At 30.3% G+C, this 19,480-nt stretch overlaps 1 protein-coding gene across 2 annotated transcripts in view; it reads left to right on the forward strand.

The window, feature by feature from the left end:
• LOC107450961 (uncharacterized) overlaps positions 1-6,481 on the forward strand; it is a 30,032-nt gene extending 23,551 nt beyond the window's left edge. Inside the window, exon 3 of one of the 2 annotated variants that reach the window (XM_071184514.1) lies at positions 4,606-6,481. The gene's annotated coding sequence lies outside the window, so the exon portion shown is untranslated. The remainder of the gene's footprint in view (positions 1-4,605) is intronic. The other variant, XM_071184515.1, reaches the window with a different exon arrangement.
• Positions 6,482-19,480: the final 12,999 nt, after the last annotated feature.

A 19,480-nucleotide genomic window follows, 5' to 3' on the forward strand; every position in this document is an offset into this window, starting at 1 on the left:
AAAAACAAATTGTTAACAGTTTTCCCCCCGTAAAATAATTTGTTTTAAAGCTTTAAATTTTTGCAATAATTTTAATACAAAGAATTCGTAAATAAATATTAGATCTGTAATCTTTCAGTGGGTGAACTGATTTTCATACTCGTATTATGTTATCGTTTGATTTGCCTTCTTTCTGTACCTTATAAATTACCTTAAGTCCATTGCAATCGTCTGCCACAAAAGAATATGCCCGTTTTCGTTTGTTGTTAATATGCTAGTTTTTACCTTTTTTTTTAAGTTTTAAATTGGATTATTAGATGTAGTTTTACTACATATAACTTTTAAATAAATATTTTAATTCAATTGGGTATAATATGAAAAAAACACAACTACTTCCACTTACTAGGAATAACATTTACCTTTTAGTTTAATTAATAAACTGAGTTTTAAATATGCTTACTAAACTCATAAACTTCGGTAAAACAACAATATAAATTATTTCCAAAGGAACTAGACTAATACAATTCCAACCTGGCGAGTAGCGACTTACAAACAATATCGTTTGATGCTTTTACTTGTTGCTAGAAATCAGGTTCGCAGAAAATGCTGTTTACTAGTTAAATTTAGTAGGAATAACACGATCTGTGACGTAGGCTATAGTATACCCAATCATGGGTCCGAAAAATCTTTTTACTAGAAAATAAGTTTTTTTATCCGTCTTTTATTTAATCGTTTGATTTATCTTCTGTGTCTGCCATCGTTTTGATTCTCACGAAATCATCGTAATCGCCTGCAACACATGAATGTTCTGTTCCTTTTCGTTAGCCGTTTTTTAAATAACGAAACCTACGGAATGATTTTTTATAACTTTAATTTGATTATAAACCGCTAAAAATACGCTTTTGATTACCATCAATCTCTGCCATTATAAATTGTCAAAAACTCGTTGTATCCGCTTATATAGAGTTTTCAAAAGACACCAATTAGATACTGCTTTTTTTTTAAAGCTAGCATTTTATTAAACTGAGAATGACCCGTCAAGTTTTGCATTAACTGTATATCGTATTATAATTTAACTAGTTTTAACTGTTCCAGTTCAGTTTGTAAATAGATCGAATTTGATCAGCCTGGGCAATATTTAAATTTAGAACTCAACATTATTTTTCTTAGCAAATATATACTTTTTAAACTTATTCTTCTTTGGAGGATTATCCTTCTAGGGGGCTTGTTATACAGTTAAGGGTCTTCCAAAAATTAAGTAAGCATCTAATAGAAACGGGGTTTACTCTTTAATTATCGTTTTATTTTGCTGATAAGTTTAATCAATTCTTACATTAAAAGAAATTTTCGCGGACAACAAATTGTAAATTGCAAAATGTTTAAAAGAGTTACCATTTTTAAAAAAATAATGCGCAAGCATACGCCAAGTATTCACGATTCTCTAAGTATTCCAAATATAGTAGTATTCACGATTGTGCTTATTTTTGCTTTCAAGAGAGATGCATCAAAAATCATGCTTACGTAATAATCGTAACTGTCTGCTATAAAGTATAGGCATTTTTGGTGCATTATCCGTAAAATCCATTCTGTAAAATCCATTTTTGCATTTAAATATTGTATCGTAATTTTTACAGTAATATTTATTTAATTAGAATGATTCAATTCAGTGATTTTACTGTAATAATTACTTTAAAAATGTCGGTATAGCAGATTTTTTTGTTTTTATGACATACCCCAGTAAAAATGGATTATACGATAAAAAGTACTCTGAGTGCCGGTATTTATTACCGTAATTTGACCCGTAATTTTTACACTGTATAAGAAACGTTGCATAATTGATGGCAAAAAAATAAATTCTAAATTAAAAAAACGGTCAAACTCGTTTTGAAATCAATTGGAATAAAATATGTTCATAAAAGAATTTGTTTTATTACATAAATTATCATTTTATGATAAGCAAAAACAATGGAGTGTTACAAACATAATTGTATTTTCACCCAAATATGATATGATTAATCTATTTTTTAAAAATCATTATATTCTGTTTTAACACATCTACAGGGTGCGTAGCGTTTGTAAAAAGTACTTAAAGGTGCTTTTTTGGGGATTTCGTTTTTAAAAGCTTTTAAAGGTGCTTTTTTCAGCTGGCGTTTTTAAAAAGTGCTTTTTTTTTCACGAATGAATTTTTTTTCCTTCAGTGATATCTGGTAGATCCCATGCATTTTACGAAAAATGGGGTGTTTGCTACGTAATTATTCACGCGGACCTCGTGTCGTACCCATGTTATGACTTGCGCATGCGCGCACACTTGAAACTGAAACCCGAGTGCTCCAATTCGGATAGAGCAGTGTTTCCCAAACTTATGACTTTTGTGTACCCTTTCTAAATTTTTCGTTACTCTGTGTACCCCTAATAAAAAAAAATAATGCATTTTTTACTATAAATAATTTGCACAAAAGGTAAAAGTCACTACTGGCTGTTGACACCGCTGATTATTAATTGTTAACTCCGTAAAAAATAGCTATCAGAAAAATACGTAATCGTAAATTTTCATGGCTAGCTTTGTTTTTAAATAAAATTTTTTGAAATTTTCGTACTTCGCATAAAAACGCGTACCCCCGCTAAACTGCTCCCGTACCCCTGGGGGTACGCGTACCACACTTTGAGAAACACTGGGATAGAGAATATCAGATCCTTATGAAATCTTTTTCTTTTTAATTTTATTCTTGTTTATTTTATTTTACTTCTAACACTTTTTTGACGTAGGGGGTAAGAGTACTTTTGTTCTGAGTTCATGATCAAGTTGAATTCACTCGGTGATGTGGGAAAGTACTGATTGTTTCGATTTACGTCCGTTTCTTTTTGGGTTTTTTTTTAACGCTAAAACTGTTTATAAAAAGTTTTTGTTTTTCAATAATATCATTGATTGAATAAGAATTTTTTGAGTGCTTGAAAATTTTTGTAAAGTGCTTGAAAATTTTTAAAAAGTGCTTATTTTTGATTTAAAGATTTGGCTGCGCACCCTGATCTATTATATGCATTATTTTGCCGTTCTAGAATCTATTTACAATTCACTTTTGAACTTGCAAACAAATGAAAGCAAAAATAAATAATAATAAGTAGCATATCCGATTAGCAGTTGTTTGTTTAAAGTTTTGCGGTCACACCGAAAGAAAGAATGACAATTTTTTTCTAGATAAGTATGTTTGCTTAGAACTCATCTTTAGACGCTTGTCTCAGCACAAATTAAATATATTTTCACCCAAACTTACTGTTTACAAAAAAGTAATAATATATACTCATTAAAAAAAATTAAAGAAGAAACATTATTAACATAGGCTATTAATGATATATGTTCTAATTAGCTTAAAAATATATCAGCTAATATCAAGCAGCCTGTAATAAATAAGGCTCATTGAAAAATAAATTATATGTTTTTTAATTATCTTGTAAGTATCTGAATTCATTGCAAATAAGCTTAACCCCTTCCTTCTCGCTCCCGTGAAAATGACGGGCTGGAGTTTTCAGAAGTAACGCGCCAATAAGAATAAAACTAATTCATTTCTTTTGCCCGGAAAACATTTTATTTCTCATTTTACACACCCGATGGCGGTACCAGGATATTTTTAAGGTAATTGTAGATAGTTTATTTTAAACTAGTTGCAGCACTAATCAAATACGTAATACAAATACAAAAGCCAAAAAAATCGGCACTTTTATGACCGTTAATAAATGTTAGGCTGATTGGAAAATAGTGGTGGCTTTTCCATTTAGCCTGTCACATTGCCAAACGACGGTGACGGATTGCTAGAGACAGATTTTCTAAATAACCTACGACAGGGCCGGAATAGCCTGGTTGGTAGGGCGTTGGACTCGTGTTCGTGAGAACGGGAGTTCGAATCCAGCCGGCCGGAGAATCCCCGTGTATTAAATGGTTATTGGTGCGCCCTACATCTGTCGGGGTCACAAATCCCTCCAAGTTCCCATAACAAATCAATACCTCTGGAGGTACTAATCCAGGGGTTTCCTTGTCTTCTGGGTTGGGTTCAAAATTACAAGGCTACGGAGTTGAACATTGGCCGTCGTAAACTCAAATTTGGGTCGGCTGTTCAACAATGGTTATAAAATAAAATAAAATAGCTTACGACGGACCGTGGTAGCTCAGGAAATAGAGCGCTCGCCTCCCACTGAGGTGACCCAGGTTCGAATCCCAGCGATGGCCGATCTATACGAATACCGCCCCCAATCACATCGACCACAGTGCTGACCTAAAATATCCTCAGCGGTTGATGAATCATAGTTTAGAGTCCCCTTGCCATCAGGCTAACCGTAAGAGGTTTTCGTGGTTTTCCTCTTTATGTAACGCAAATGAGGGTTAATTCAATCGAAATGCCCTCCTTGAAGGCAAATTTCCCCCAGTACATTTCTTGTAGTTCCCTTGTCTTCTGGATTGGGATGAAAATGGGGGAGGGGAACATAGGTAGTAGTGGACTCAAAATTGGGTCTGCTGTTCCAGCGATGGTTATAAAATAAAATAGCCTATGTTGTATTATGTATCTTGAAATATTCTTTTATTTTGCACTTAATAACTATAGATACTAACTTAATATTTTTTTTTCTTTTCAGAAACTGTAGATGAATCTACATAAAGCGGATGTTACGCAAACGAGAGAAGAAAAAATTGCAATGGAAATTGTTTCCATTTTATTTATTAATTTAATATATTATTTGTTCACCTTTCATTTTTCTCACCCTTTTTCTGATGACGTATTTCATGCATCCGGTTATGTTTTGCGAGCACTGAGAACGTAAGCACAGGTCGACCTTTGAAATTTTTATTCCTTCCTTAGTTTTAAATTAATGTGAACTTTTTTACAATTAGTTTGTTTGTTTTTTCACTTGCTATATCATTTGTATCTGTAACTTTGTAAAAAAACATAATTGTACACTTTGTATTTGTCATTTTTAAGGTTTTGTTAAATAAATGTAAGATCAGGCCTTTAAAATGTAAGATAAAAAATTTAATGTCTGATTTGATATTTGCATGTTGTAAAATATTTTAATTTTTCTGAACGAAATATTTGTTTTCATTACATGTATTATAATATTATCTGACGGCATATGTGTTAAAAGTATGAAACATGCATAATTTTGTTTTTAATTAAATGTATAATAATATTTGTTTTTTTGTTGAAGCTAAATGGCGCATTTTAAAATCAGGATTAGGTATAAATAATATGGTTTTAGGTATAAATAACATAATATTGACATAATAAAACTGATAACCTTTGGCGTTAAGCAGAGCTACAACTCGTTAACTGACATTTTATGCAGATCCTTGCACAAAAATGTTTTAGGTATGCTCATATCTTATTAGGTTCATCACAATTATTGTGTCCAAGATGTACCAAACGTAAATTTCATTAAATTCAAGTCTGGTGAATGACGTGGCCATTTTTGTAATTTAAGAAAATCGAGAAAATGTATATTTGATGCCTTTCGCTTTATGGGCTGGAGCGGAATCTTATTAGAAAGTCAATGATTGATTTTAATGACCAAAAAAGCGCTACATATCTCAAATGAGTTTGCGATTTTAAAAAAAATCGACTTTAATCTTTATCTAAGTAATTTCTTACTGCCCTGTAAAAATAAATTGTAAAAGATTTTCAAATAAAACATGAATAGTTCTATTCTAATTTGAAAAATTAAGAATATCCTGAATATTAAAAACAAAATCTAGGTCAAAACAATGTTTGATCAACTTCTTAACATTACAAGCAAATGATAATTACAAGCAAACGATAATTATAAGCAGACGATAATTATAAGCAAACGATAATTACAAGCAAACGATATAAGTATTTCTATTATTGGAAGACTATTTTTTTTTCTCTTATGTTTAGCAAATAGAAAATTAAATGTGTTTGCTTCTAATTTAATATAATCGGAATACTATAATTTAATAGCATTGTTATTAAAAATAAAAATCGGCGCCATTTAGCTTCGTTTTATGGTGAAAGGAATAATTTACAATTAACTTATAGCCCAATTTTAACATCAGGAACCAAGTTTCTTCATGGAAAGTTGTGTATGAATGACAAGAAAAGCCCAAAATTCTTTCAGTCATTTTTACGTTGCTTTCGTCAGTAAAACTTATGACCTGGCTGTATGATTGGGCTGTGTTTGTAATTAGTTAGAATTATTATGAATTAACATTTAAAGTATGTTTATGGATAAAACTATCGGGGCAAGTGCAAATGCAGTCTGAGCAAATCAAAGCTAAGGGACAGCAGTGCAATGAAAACAAAAGGGACTTTGGATTATGCCCGCTGAATAATTGGCTAACCGTCCTAACTCTTCCTCAGTAATGAGGGATTAACCTATAGGCTATGGAATTAGGTCTAAATTATCTAGGTTGTATGCATAGTTTGCACTCAATAATTTTTTACATAAAAGTAATTTTGTTGCATTAAATATAAAAACACTGATATAAATAAAAAAAGGAATGGTTAAAACTACCAAAATATGGTAAAATTTGGCATGTTTCTGGCTCTTTTGGAAACACCAAAAAACTCGGCAGTTTTAATATTAACAACGTAATTTATTTATTTTTTTCTTACTGGAAGTGCTGTAATTTTACAAGAATTTCTTTACTTTGTTTATTTCTATATAAAATAAAACATGCCTATAAAGCACACAAATACAATTTTTAAATAGGCCCCTTTATTTTCTTATAAATGGAAAAGTTACAATAATAATTATTGTTTTAATTTAGTGAAAAAATAATAAAATTTTTTGAGAGAAAAAATATAAAGATTTTATATGCATACAAACTAGATAAAAAAATTTCTTTATTTTTTTACTATCTTTACCTAATCGGTATTTAACCTTTTCTTCATTATCATTAAAATTGGAAAATTTATCCAATTACTGAACAAAATTCTTTGTAACAGAATGTCCGTTAGAAACTCTAGCTTGTTAAAACATAATTAAATCATATATATATAGTTTTTTTTTCTTCTTTCTTATACTTCTTACATCGTTGAAGTTTGTTCTTTAAAGAAGTCCTAAACTTATAACAGTGTTAGAATTAGATTCTTAATTATGAAATATTCTGTAGTTAGTTTAATAACTTAATTCTATTTAATTTTTCAGTTTTGTAACCAGAAGTCATTACTGTTTAATTTAAAACTGGTAACTCTGTTATACTTAGTTTAATAACTAATGATGATAGTATTACTTCTAGTAATAATGAATAAATGTTCATTTTAATTTAGTTATTTTAATAATATTAGTAATGTTAATTTTAATTAGTTTCCTTTTTATATTTTAATAACTAATAATTATGCTTTATTTTAATAACTTATTAAATCCCTTTTGTTTCATTTAGTTTAAATAACGGTAAATCAATTTAGTGACCAGCAATTCCGCTCTATTTAGTTTAAGTGGTATAAGGAGTTCTTTCATTTATTGTTGTTTCGTTTAATAAATAGTTATTCAATTATTTGTAACTATACAAAATTACAGCTGTATTTCAGTACTATTTAGTTAAAAAGATAATATTATATTTAGTTTATTAACTAGTAAATGTGCTTTATTACTATATCTAGTATTTGTTATAACAACTAATGATATTTGAGGTAATAGCTGAAAATTCTAACAACTAATAACTCTGTTCTATTTAGCTTACTGAGCAGTAATTCTGTTTCATTTCATTGAATAAGCGATAATTTGAGTTTAGTTTTCTTTTTTTTTAGTTTAATAAATAATATTTGTACTTTATATTAATAACTTATTAAAAACCCCTGTTTAATAACTGGTAATTTTTCTCTACTTAGTTAAAATAAAATGTAAATCAGTTTAATGGTCTGCAATTCTGCTCTATTTAGTTTAAGTATTATACGTGTTCTTTCATTTTTTGTTGTTTCATTTAATAAAAGTTGTTTTAATTATTTGTAACTAACATCATAATAAATTGTAATACTATTCAGTTAAATAATTGATATTATTATGTTTAGTTTAATAACTAGTAAGTGTGCGTTGTTTCTATATCTAGTGTTTATTGATGTAATATTTTATGTAATAACTGATAATTCTAACAACTAGTAATTTTGTTCTATTTAGTTTATTAACCAGTAATTCTTTTTTATTTATTGTAATAACAAGATTTTATGTTTGATTCGGTTTTTTAACCAACGATTCTGCTTTGTTTAGTTAAATATAATAGTTAATATATTTAATATAATATACTATTATATTTAGTTAAATATAATAGTATGATTTGATAGTGTTTTAGCATTGCTTAGAATCCTGAGAGTAAAACAGAGAAAGGAACAGAAAGTAGAAATTTGTTGCTTATGGTATTTGTTGATTCGGGAATTGGGGTTCTTCCTACTTTTCTTTTATTTATTTATTATTCATCTTCATTTATTCATTTTTATTTATATATAAAATATTTTTATTTATATAGATTATGTACAAGTAGACTGTATATATGTTCGTATGTTTGTTTTTATTTTGTAGGTTGTATTAATTTATTATTCATTTTTTTCATAAATTAGGAGCTAGAAATGTCTAGTTCCTAAACATTAAATTACTGTATATTGTTTTTAAAATATGTCTTATGATTTTATTTGAATGAAGGAAAAATTATAATTTTTGTATCGCAAACATAATTATTTGTAATAATGACTAACAATTAAACTAAAATATTGTTTAGATTATTTGATTTGTTATTTCACTGTAATATTTGCACTTTTAAATGATGATCAAGTATTGTGAAGACACCGCCAACTGAAAAGGTTTTGTGTTATAAATTTTGTGCTAGTTTTAATAAATTGTAACTTTCTTGATAATTTTGTTTGTGTTAACTGTCTTCTCAATTTTAATTAATGGCAACCAAATTTAAGGAATAATTTAATATGCATAAAATTTAAGTCTCGATTTCTCATAAATTTAAAAGAATGTACTCTGAATAATTTTTCTGTCTCGCATCTGTTGCATTAATATACATCGATAAATGAATTTTTTAATGTTAACTTTCTTGTTAATTTAATTATCATTAACTGTTTTGTTAGTATTAATTAATGTTAACCAAATTGAATGAGTAATTTAATATACATTTATATTAAATCCGGGTTTCTTATAAATGTAAAGGAATGCATTTCGCATAATTCTTCTGTTTCACATCTGATTATGCATCGGTAAATACAGTTCTTTTGACTAATGATGCGTTAATTGTTCTTTATGGCATTAACCTGAAATTACTATTATTGCAATCATTTTGGGTAAAAAGTATTTATCCCAGATACCTGGCAGTATTCAATGTATATTTAAGCACAAATATTCTTTGCATCAATGTACAGTCTGGGCTTATGTTCATGCACTTTTTTAAGGTTTTAGTGAATTGGTTAATATTATGGTTCAACTAAAATAATGATTTTATATTTATTTACTCATTCATAAAGTTTGAGATAATGAGCTATTTTTTAATTCCATTAAAATACTGTATTTTGCAATACTGTATGAAGATTCTAATTTATGAACATTATGTTTCGCGATGCTCTTATAAAAATTCTAATTTTTCGACATTTTGCATGCGGTGCTGATTACCGGTGAGTTGTAATTTATTTATACATAAATGTTTATTTAATTATTTATATTTATTTACTTTTATTTATACATATTATGTGTGATTGTGATTGATAGTACAGTTATTTTTTTTTGTTTATTTTTTTTCTAAATTATTATAACTGAAGTGGTGAAATAATTTGATATTTGCATTTAAAAGAGAATTTTTCTTTCATTTCTGTAAATAAAAATATTTACACTTAGTATACTTTCCCTTGTTTCATTGTGTTATTTTGTTTTCTTTCAAACTCATTATTTGTCTTAAAATTATTTCTAACTAAACCAATTAAACCAAGTTATATGCTTAAATTAAAAAAAACATTAGTACTTGAATGTGGAAAAATTGCAATTCGGTTTAGTTAATTAGCTTCAAAATTACTTTTAACTAGACATGAACAATTCAAAACCTAAGTTAAATTTAGAGAAAAGGCGTAATCAACACCAGAGGGTACTGTCCCTCTGGTGCTTGTAGCGCCATCGCAAAACAATTTTCCATTGCAACTGAACAACCTGGTTGCAGAATTTACAGAGGGTATCTGCAGCATACAATCTTCATAAATTCATATATGTCTGAAACCCTAAAACAGTCTGTTATTGTGAAAATTGGGCTTAACCTGAGTACTGCAGCATTGGAACATAATGGGTAGGTATAAATGATACGCAAAGAAATGTTTAAAATATATTATTTTCATTAAAAAAGTTTTATACTATTTTAAATTAATGTTATTATTGAACGTTAAAAATATAATACGAATACAGTTCTTAAACAAGCATCTAGACTCTAGAGTTTTCGAAAATTAAGAATTTATTTTTAAATATTTTTCTCGCCATTTAAATTCTTTATTGCTCGAAATCCCAGTGAATTAAAAGTAAATTAGTTGGAAATTTCGGAAGCCATCATTTTTCGTTTTCTTCTATATCTGCAGATTTTTCGAATAAATTTTGTAAGGACTTAAAAGAATGTAATTGGTTAAGTTTAGGATTTAAAAATGATTTTTCTCTTGTTTCGTTTTTTAAATCTGAAATGGAAAATGCTATCTTCAAATGCTGTGACAATTTTTTTTAAAATTCTGAGTTAAAAAATGAACTGCAGGTGTTCTGATAATCTCTGCAAATCAAGATTTCTGCTATCGGTCCGAATGGCAAATTTTTCACACTCGAATATCTACGATTCTGAAAATCTGGAAAAATTGCATTTTTCTGATTTTAAAGAAAACAGTAACAATTTTGAAATTCGCCATTTTGCTAGAACTTGCATATTTTTCGCCTTTTTCAGATAGTGTAGTTATCATAATCAAATCGGATGTATTTTTCAGACACTCATAACGAGACTTTACCGAGATGTCCCCTGAAATTTTTTGATGAAATTTAGGTACTTAATCTAACACAGTTTTAAACCGGTGCATTTCTTTTAACATTGTTTTCAGTCCGAAATATAATTATTCTGTAATGTGTATACAAAAAAAAATCTGGTTGAATTACCGCACGGTATGGTAATGTCATTTCTGGTTTTTTTAAAAAAAGCCATATTTCTGGTTAATAAAACCAAAACATATGGTATTTGAACCATTCGATTGGTAATGTTACCATTCGTATGGTAACGGTTTACTGGAAATTCTGGTTTTCAAAATCATAGTTCTTATTACTAATCTTTAGAAAAAATATAAAACTTAAAAATAAATTTTAATGGGTGAATGATTTTTATGTCATGCTCTAAGGCAGTGTTTCCCAAAGTGTGGTACGCGTACCCCCAGGGGTACGGGAACAGTTTAGCGGGGGTACGCTTTCTTACGCGAAATATCTTGCAACAAACGAAATTTTCAAAAAAATTTATTTAAAAAAAAAGCTAGGCATGAAAATTTACGATTACGTATTTTTCTATTGGCTATTTTTCTGCAGTTAACAGTCAATAATTAGTGGTGTCAACAGCCAGTTGTGATTTTTAATTTTTGTACAATTATTTTATAGTAACAAATACATTAATTTTTTTATTAGTGGTACACAGCGATACGAAAAATTTAGAAAGGGTACACAAAATTCATAAGTTTGGGAAACACTGCTCTAAGGTACCATAATAAAATCATCAAATTATACCACATTTACTAAATTTTACGACACATTATGAAACCATATTTTATTGATAATGATATTTTATTGATTACCAAAATCATTACCAAAGCGTTTTCGGGGAACAATATCGAACTTTTTGGTGTTCCCATAGAGCCAGAAATACGGTAAATTTTACCATATTTTGTTAGTTTAGACCATACTTTTTTAATTATTAGGATTGATAATTATTGAATATAAACTAAAACTGTATAACTGATGAACTGTATCTAAATAGATAGACTAAGTAATTGAAAAAAAAATGTGGTAGTTGCATTTTACAGATTAATTAATAAAAATCTGGCAGTCTGCTCATTAACTCATATAATCTGCAGATTTATAGGTAAAACTCTCTCTGTTTTAACATCAACTAGGTGGTGCAAACAATCGCAGTTTACGAACACTGTTTTAATTATGTCTTCAACTACGTCGAGTTGTCTGAAATTCATATTTTTCAGACGCTGCTGATAACTAAAAAAAGAAAAATATGCCGCTTGAATGCTCTTGAATAGTTTTTTATCTTATTCTTCAATGACAGTTTGACGATAAATGTTGTCTAGGTGGTGTCTGTCTGTAACTGTGTTTTCTAAAGACAAATAAAGTAAATCCTCTGAAGTCTGATGCAGCCTGACTAATTATCCATTTGATAAATAAGATAAAACTACATTGATAACATTCATATATGGGATTTAACGCGGTAATTAGTCTGTAAAATGTCGAGGACATAAGGGAACAATCCCTCTCCTCCGAAAAGAAAAAAGTTAGTTTTCCTTTACAAAATTATGTATTAGGCATGAAATAAACGATTTCGAAAAAACATGTAACTTTCATTTTTCTGACATCACTAAAAAAGCAGTTTTTTTCTTCTTTAAATAAAATCCGATTTTTGAAACCCGTTTCTTCAATATAAAACGAAATTTAAAATGCGTAAATCTTTGAGATAAAAAACAGAGGGGAAAAAGTCAGTATTATCTTATAAAATATACTGTCTCCGTTGCTCAATTTTAAGCTAATTTGTAATAAAAATTCACAAACAAGTCCTCGTGAACTTGTTGTTCATGTAAACATATTTTTAATACTTTTTCCTTATTTTGTATTAACCCAAGTCAAAATTCTTGATGGTCCCATCAAAACAATTTGATGGTTTATTTTGGTTTCAGTGCGATTCATGATGGTCACCATCATCCAACATTTTCCATTACTTGTTCATGGTTTTTGATATGCCAAACAAACTTCCATCATTCCATGATGGAAAATGATACCTTAATACTATGATGGTTAACCATTAAGAGAAGTTTGACTGTCATGGACCAACTATTCATGATTATCCGTAAAGGGTCATGATGGTTCCAACTTTACATTTCCGTGATGGTTTAATAGGAATTCTTGTTGATTCTCAGCAATATACCATCAAAACAATTAGGTTTTTTTTTGTATTAGATCATCATAAATCAGTCCGAATTCCTACATTGGGATGATGGTGGTTCATGATCGTTCCAACATTTGATTTCTAAGATACTATGGTGGAAATTCGTGATGATTCAACATGAACAAACCATCAAAACAAGCTACTATTCTTATGTTGGACCATCATAAATCAGTCCGAATTCCTACATTGGGATGATGGTGGTTCATGATCGTTCCAACATTTGATTTCTAAGATACTATGGTGGAAATTCGTGATGATTCAACATGAACAAACCATCAAAACAAGCTACTATTCTTATGTTGGACCATCACAAATCAGTCCGAATTCCTACATTGGGATGATGGTGGTTCATGATCGTTCCAACATTTGATTTCTAAGATATTATGGTGGAAATTCGTGATGATTCAACATGAACAAACCATCAAAACAAGCTACTATTCTTATGTTGGACCATCACAAATCAGTCCGAATTCCTACATTGGGATGATGGTGGTTCATGATCGTTCCAACATTTGATTTCTAAGATACTATGGTGGAAATTCGTGATGATTCAACATGAACAAACCATCAAAACAAGCTACTATTCTTATGTTGGACCATCATAAATCAGTCCGAATTCCTACATTGGGATGATGGTGGTTCATGATCGTTCCAACATTTGATTTCTGAGATACTATGGTGGAAATTCGTGATGATTCAACATGAACAAACCATCAAAACAAGCTACTATTCTTATGTTGGACCATCATAAATCAGTCCGAATTCCTACATTGGGATGATGGTGGTTCATGATCGTTCCAACATTTGATTTCTAAGATACTATGGTGGAAATTCGTGATGATTCAACATGAACAAACCATCAAAACAAGCTACTATTCTTATGTTGGACCATCATAAATCAGTCCGAATTCCTACATTGGGATGATGGTGGTTCATGATCGTTCCAACATTTGATTTCTAAGATACTATGGTGGAAATTCGTGATGATTCAACATGAACAAACCATCAAAACAAGCTACTATTCCTATGTTTGACCATCACAAATCAGTCCGAATACCTACATTGGGATGATGGTCGTTCATGATCGTTCCAACATTTGATTTCTGAGATACGATGGTGGAAGCTCGTGATGATTCAACATGAACAAACCATCAAAACAATCCACTATTCTTATGCTGGACCATCACAAATCAGTCCGAATACCTACATTGGGATGATGGTCGTTCATGATCGTTCCAACATTTGATTTCTAAGATACTATGGTGGAAATTCGAGATGATTCAACATGAACAAACCATCAAAACAATCCACTATTCTTATGTTGGACCATCACTAATCCGTCCGAATTCCTACATTGAGATGATGGTTACTGATGTTGGTTACCATCAAGATTATGTTGATCCATCAAGATATGCTAACCATCAAAAATTTTAACTTGGGAATTCAGGTCTAAATGCGTATAATATATTGTATTTATTCATTTTAATAATTTATGGCTATGAAATACAGCATGAGACACCGGTGTATTTCATAGTCATAATTCAACCATTCAGAAAAGAATGGTTCAAAAGAATGGCTCAAACCATTCAGAAAATAATTAAAAGTCAAATCTTCCAAACACGGCTCACTTCCAAGCAATATTTCTTTCAAATTTGCACTTATTCGCAGCTATTCAGATCTAGGAAAAACATTCATCATTGAAATTTCTTTAAATTACAAGATCAATTATAGATAAATTTTTTAATAGGAATGAAAAAAAAATTTCAAACTACTTTTTATATTTTTGTACAAATGTAATTCCGATAATCTAACAGATTTTTTAAATAACTATTAGACAGTTTTTTATAATTAAAAAAATGCCGAATATATATTTTTACTTGTAATTGAGTGTCAGAAATAAAAGAGACACTTGTATCCCATCAGCGTCAAAGAGGTAAACTAGGTTGACATTTTTTGCATAAAACTAATCTTTACTATTGTCTCCTTGCAAGTTTCTGGAATTTTCAATTGAAAACAACACAATTAGCAAAAACATCGTACATAAAAAGCGTGTTCATAGAAGAATTTGAAAATGTGGCTTTCCGTTATACTTCCCCAACCACTTATGTTAGTTGCATTGTAATTAACAAACAGAGTCAGTTAAAAATTCTATTACGCTTGGAAAAATGTAAGCAACTTTTATACATAGATTCGTAAAGGGAATTATCTTCTCTCCTTACCTATAACATATTGTTTACAATTAGCATGTTGACTTGTGGCTTTGAACAAAAGACCATTGAAGATATATTGCTTACACTACAGATGAGTAATTGAATAGAACAAAGAAAGCCTAAGAGCTATATTGTTTATTGTTTAGGGAAATCAACGTTGAATAAATTCCATTTAGAAGAAAGTAAATTTTTTTATTGTCTTATAGCTTATTTGTTGTTCTGAATTATGTTGACGTGAGCAATTTGAGCTTGGAAAAAAAATGGATTTATTCCTACGCTTTCCTTACTTTTTTATAATAAATAATATCCCATTATATATTAAGTGTTATCTCAAATATATAAAATAAGTTTCTATCTGAGTAGAGCAGTGGCCGGAAGTAGCAAAACAACTATATATATATGTATATATATATACAGGGTGTCTATAAAAGAACTCCGGGGTTTTAAAAATTCATATCTCACTAACTATAAAAGATAGCAAAATTTAGTCGATTTCTCTGAAAAGAGTTGCTCAAAAAGTTTTACTCATACCAATTGGGAATGTTTGTATCAACTGTTGGCGGCGCTGCAGGGCGTTGACCTTGAAATGACGTCGCGAAATTTGAAATGATGGCGACTCCGCAACAAAAGGCTCAATGTGTTATTTGGCTCATAGAAACGAAGTCTTTAGTTACCGTACAAAGAAACTTTCGACGTAACTATGGTGTTAACCCGCCTTCTGACATAACCATTCGTCAATGGTTCAGTGCATTTAAGGAAACAGGAAGTGTTTTGAAGCAAAAGTCGCCGGGTAGGCCGATAGTGTGTCTCAAGAGAAAGTGGACAGAATCCGAGCTTCATGCCTTCGAAGCCCTAAGAAATCGTTGACAAGATGCAACCTGGAGTTGGGGTTACCAAGATCTCAGGGAACGAATAGTCAATTGTGTGGCAACCGTCCCCCCAGACATGCTCGCCAGGACATGGGAAGAAGTAGAATACCGTTTAGACGTCTGCCGTGCCACTAACGGGGCTCATATAGAACTTTACTAAGTGTTAAAAAAAACTTGATAATGTAAGCTTTTCAGTCATGTACAAAACATGTATGTATGCTTTTTATTTCATTAAAATATTTTGCCTCAAAACCCCGGAGTTCTTTTATAGACACCCTGTATATATATATATATATATATATATATATATATATATATATATATATATATATATATATATATATATATATATATATATATATATATATATATATATAATAACAGGGCTTCATCCCTGTTATCAATGTTGTATTCAGCTTCAATAATGCAGTCATAAGCCATAATACGCTCTAAAAAGGTTTATTTAAAGGTAGGCTGGTGGTTATAACAATTCACATCCCCACTCTACAAGGGAGGGGGTGTGGACAAAACTCCTGATGCTTCCGGCAGATCTTTTATGGAACACGTTATTCAGCAAGTGACATGCGAAAACCATCGGTCTCGTATTAAATACTAACAGAGAATGATGTAATTAGGTTCCAGTCGTACATACCTTGTAACTCTACGCATTATGGGAACTCATTTAATGCTTCCTAATATGGAAGTGAAAGAGGGACGAGATTCTAAAAATAACTCCTCCTTTGAAATATAAATCTAATTATCTTTCAGTGGTATGTTTTCAGCCTTGAAGTCCCAAAATAGAATTTCTACACCTATTCTTTAATAATGACATTTTATGAAAACGTATATACGTGTTTCAAGACGTCACGAAATATTTTTCCTTCCTCAATATTCATATTTATATTATAAGTTAATAATAAAAAGAATATAAAAATACTTTAAATTATTATTATGTAAATACATTATGAATAACCGCTGGTGAAAATAAAAAGAAAAAGAATTCTAAAAAAGTTATCAAACAGCAGCGGTCGCCATAGCAACGCATGCGATGACGACGCATGCGCACTGCTTACTGTTATTACTTTTGAACACAGCTGAAAGGTGTGATGACGTCCAAATTAAGTGCGCACGCCATAAAACCCAAAACAAGACCCATTTTGCCAATGGGTAAAAAACAGTAGTTTGTAGCGATTCTTGGCTACTACTTTTAACGTTTTTTCGTAAAGAAAGAAGATTCTAAAACAGCTAATTTTTAAAATTTAATGGGCGCAAACCGTCAATAGACACAATGAAAATGTCCTTATAGCTGCGGCAAAGCGTTTACAAGAATTAAGCATTTAAAATCGAGTATAACTAATAATTAAACTAGCCATTGCGAAGAACCGATATTTCATCACTTTCGTATGCGAATGTTCATTCGTGAAACATTGATTTTATTTCAAAAGAAAGGAACATATTTTCGATGTACTTCATTTCTTAGAGAAAGTATAAAAACAGAAACTTAACAAAATTGCAAATATTTGATAATTTCCAAGTATTTCTTAAATTAAATATTCGCTGTCGAGAAAGGCATAAAAAGCTGAAGGTTAAATGAACAAATTAGAAGGAAAAAAATGTTTTAGTATAACAAACTGGCTCATGAAAACATGAATAAATCTTTCTTAAAAATTTCTCTTGTTTAATATAAGTCAATTTCTTACATTCAGAACCATTTTGAATATACGCGTAAATTAATTTCTCCAGTACAGTTCAACTCCTAAAAGTAGTAAAGTAGTTACTGCATTTCGAAAGTAGTTAATAGTTCCTAAATTTTAAAAAAAGTACAAAAATATTGCAGTTTCTCCGACTACTGATATAGAACTAAAACAGTCCTTAATATTACCTTCATCATCTATTGCTCTTGTAATATTGAGTTCCTATTTGTTGATCACTATATTTATTTTTTGACCTTCATAACATAAAAAGCAGAAGCAAGATGAATATATTACACTTTATACACCGAAGAGCCATTACATTATGACCACCCTGCTAATAACATGTAGAACCACCTTTAGCCCTCAAAACTGCTAGCACCCGCCGTGGCATTGATTCCACAAAGTGCTGATAGGTAGTCTGAGGCCTGAGGTATCTGGTACCAAGCGCTCACCAACTGGTCCTGCAATTCCCTGCGAGCACGAATTTGGTTTTCCAAGTAGGACCACAAATGCTCTATCGGATTAAGGTCAGGTGAATTTGGGGGCCAAGACATGACTTGAAAGTCCTCGAACCAATCCATGACGATTCGACCCTTATGACATGGTGCATTATCCTGTTGGTAAACACCAACCCCCGCGGGAAAAACTGTTGCCATGAATGGGTGAACCTGGTCTGCAACTATGTTCAAGTAGCTCACAGACGCCAGGGATTGTTCTATGAGGATTATGGGTCCTCATGTGCCCCATGAAAACATTGCTCCTAGGCGAGAAACCATGAAAACCTGGGCGAGTCTATTGTTATAGATGGAGGGTGGTCATAATGTAATGACTCTGCGGTGTATATTTATCTTGTTATATAAGCTAATACTTCTTAACATTGCTTTTGCATTTATTTGTAAAGTCAGTTTCTTTCCTGTGAAATATTAACGAGATATCTAAACATAATACATGATTTTCCACATGCAGTATTGCCATGGTTTTTCATATTCTTTCTACAACCCTAGCTTATATATTCATTAGTCATTTTAAAGTTAATTTTTTATATGTGCAACATGCAGAGCCGGATTATACCTTTCGTAGGCCCTAGGCACAGAGCCGGATTATACCTTTCGTAGGCCCTAGGCATAGATTTTTTTGGGCCCTCCCCTCCTCCCCTCTTTTCAAAATATATGCTGAAATTTTCTTGCGTATTTTTTTTAACACTTTTATTAATATGGATTTTAATTTACGAATTTGTTTATCGAACTTTATCTGCAATACCGACAAGTGTAATGCATAAAGTAAGAGAAAAAAGAAAGGTACTCCTAACTTTAAAGAGAAAAAAAAATGGTAGAAATATAACATTTAAAAGAATAAAAAATTTACAAGTTTACACAAGAAAAACAAGTTTAAAAAATACAAAATTCTCATATTTATTTTTTAAAAATAATTACAATTCCTAAATTAACTTATATAAACAAAACCAATGATTAAATAACGCAATATATTTCATACCTAATTAAACGGGGGGGAAACAATAAAATAAAAGGAAAACTTATTAATCTAAATCAAAACACTTGAAAA

This window comes from Parasteatoda tepidariorum, chromosome 10 (assembly GCF_982258835.1).
Source record: "Parasteatoda tepidariorum strain Cologne lab strain chromosome 10, Ptep-v5.0, whole genome shotgun sequence".
NCBI lineage: Eukaryota > Metazoa > Arthropoda > Arachnida > Araneae > Theridiidae > Parasteatoda > Parasteatoda tepidariorum.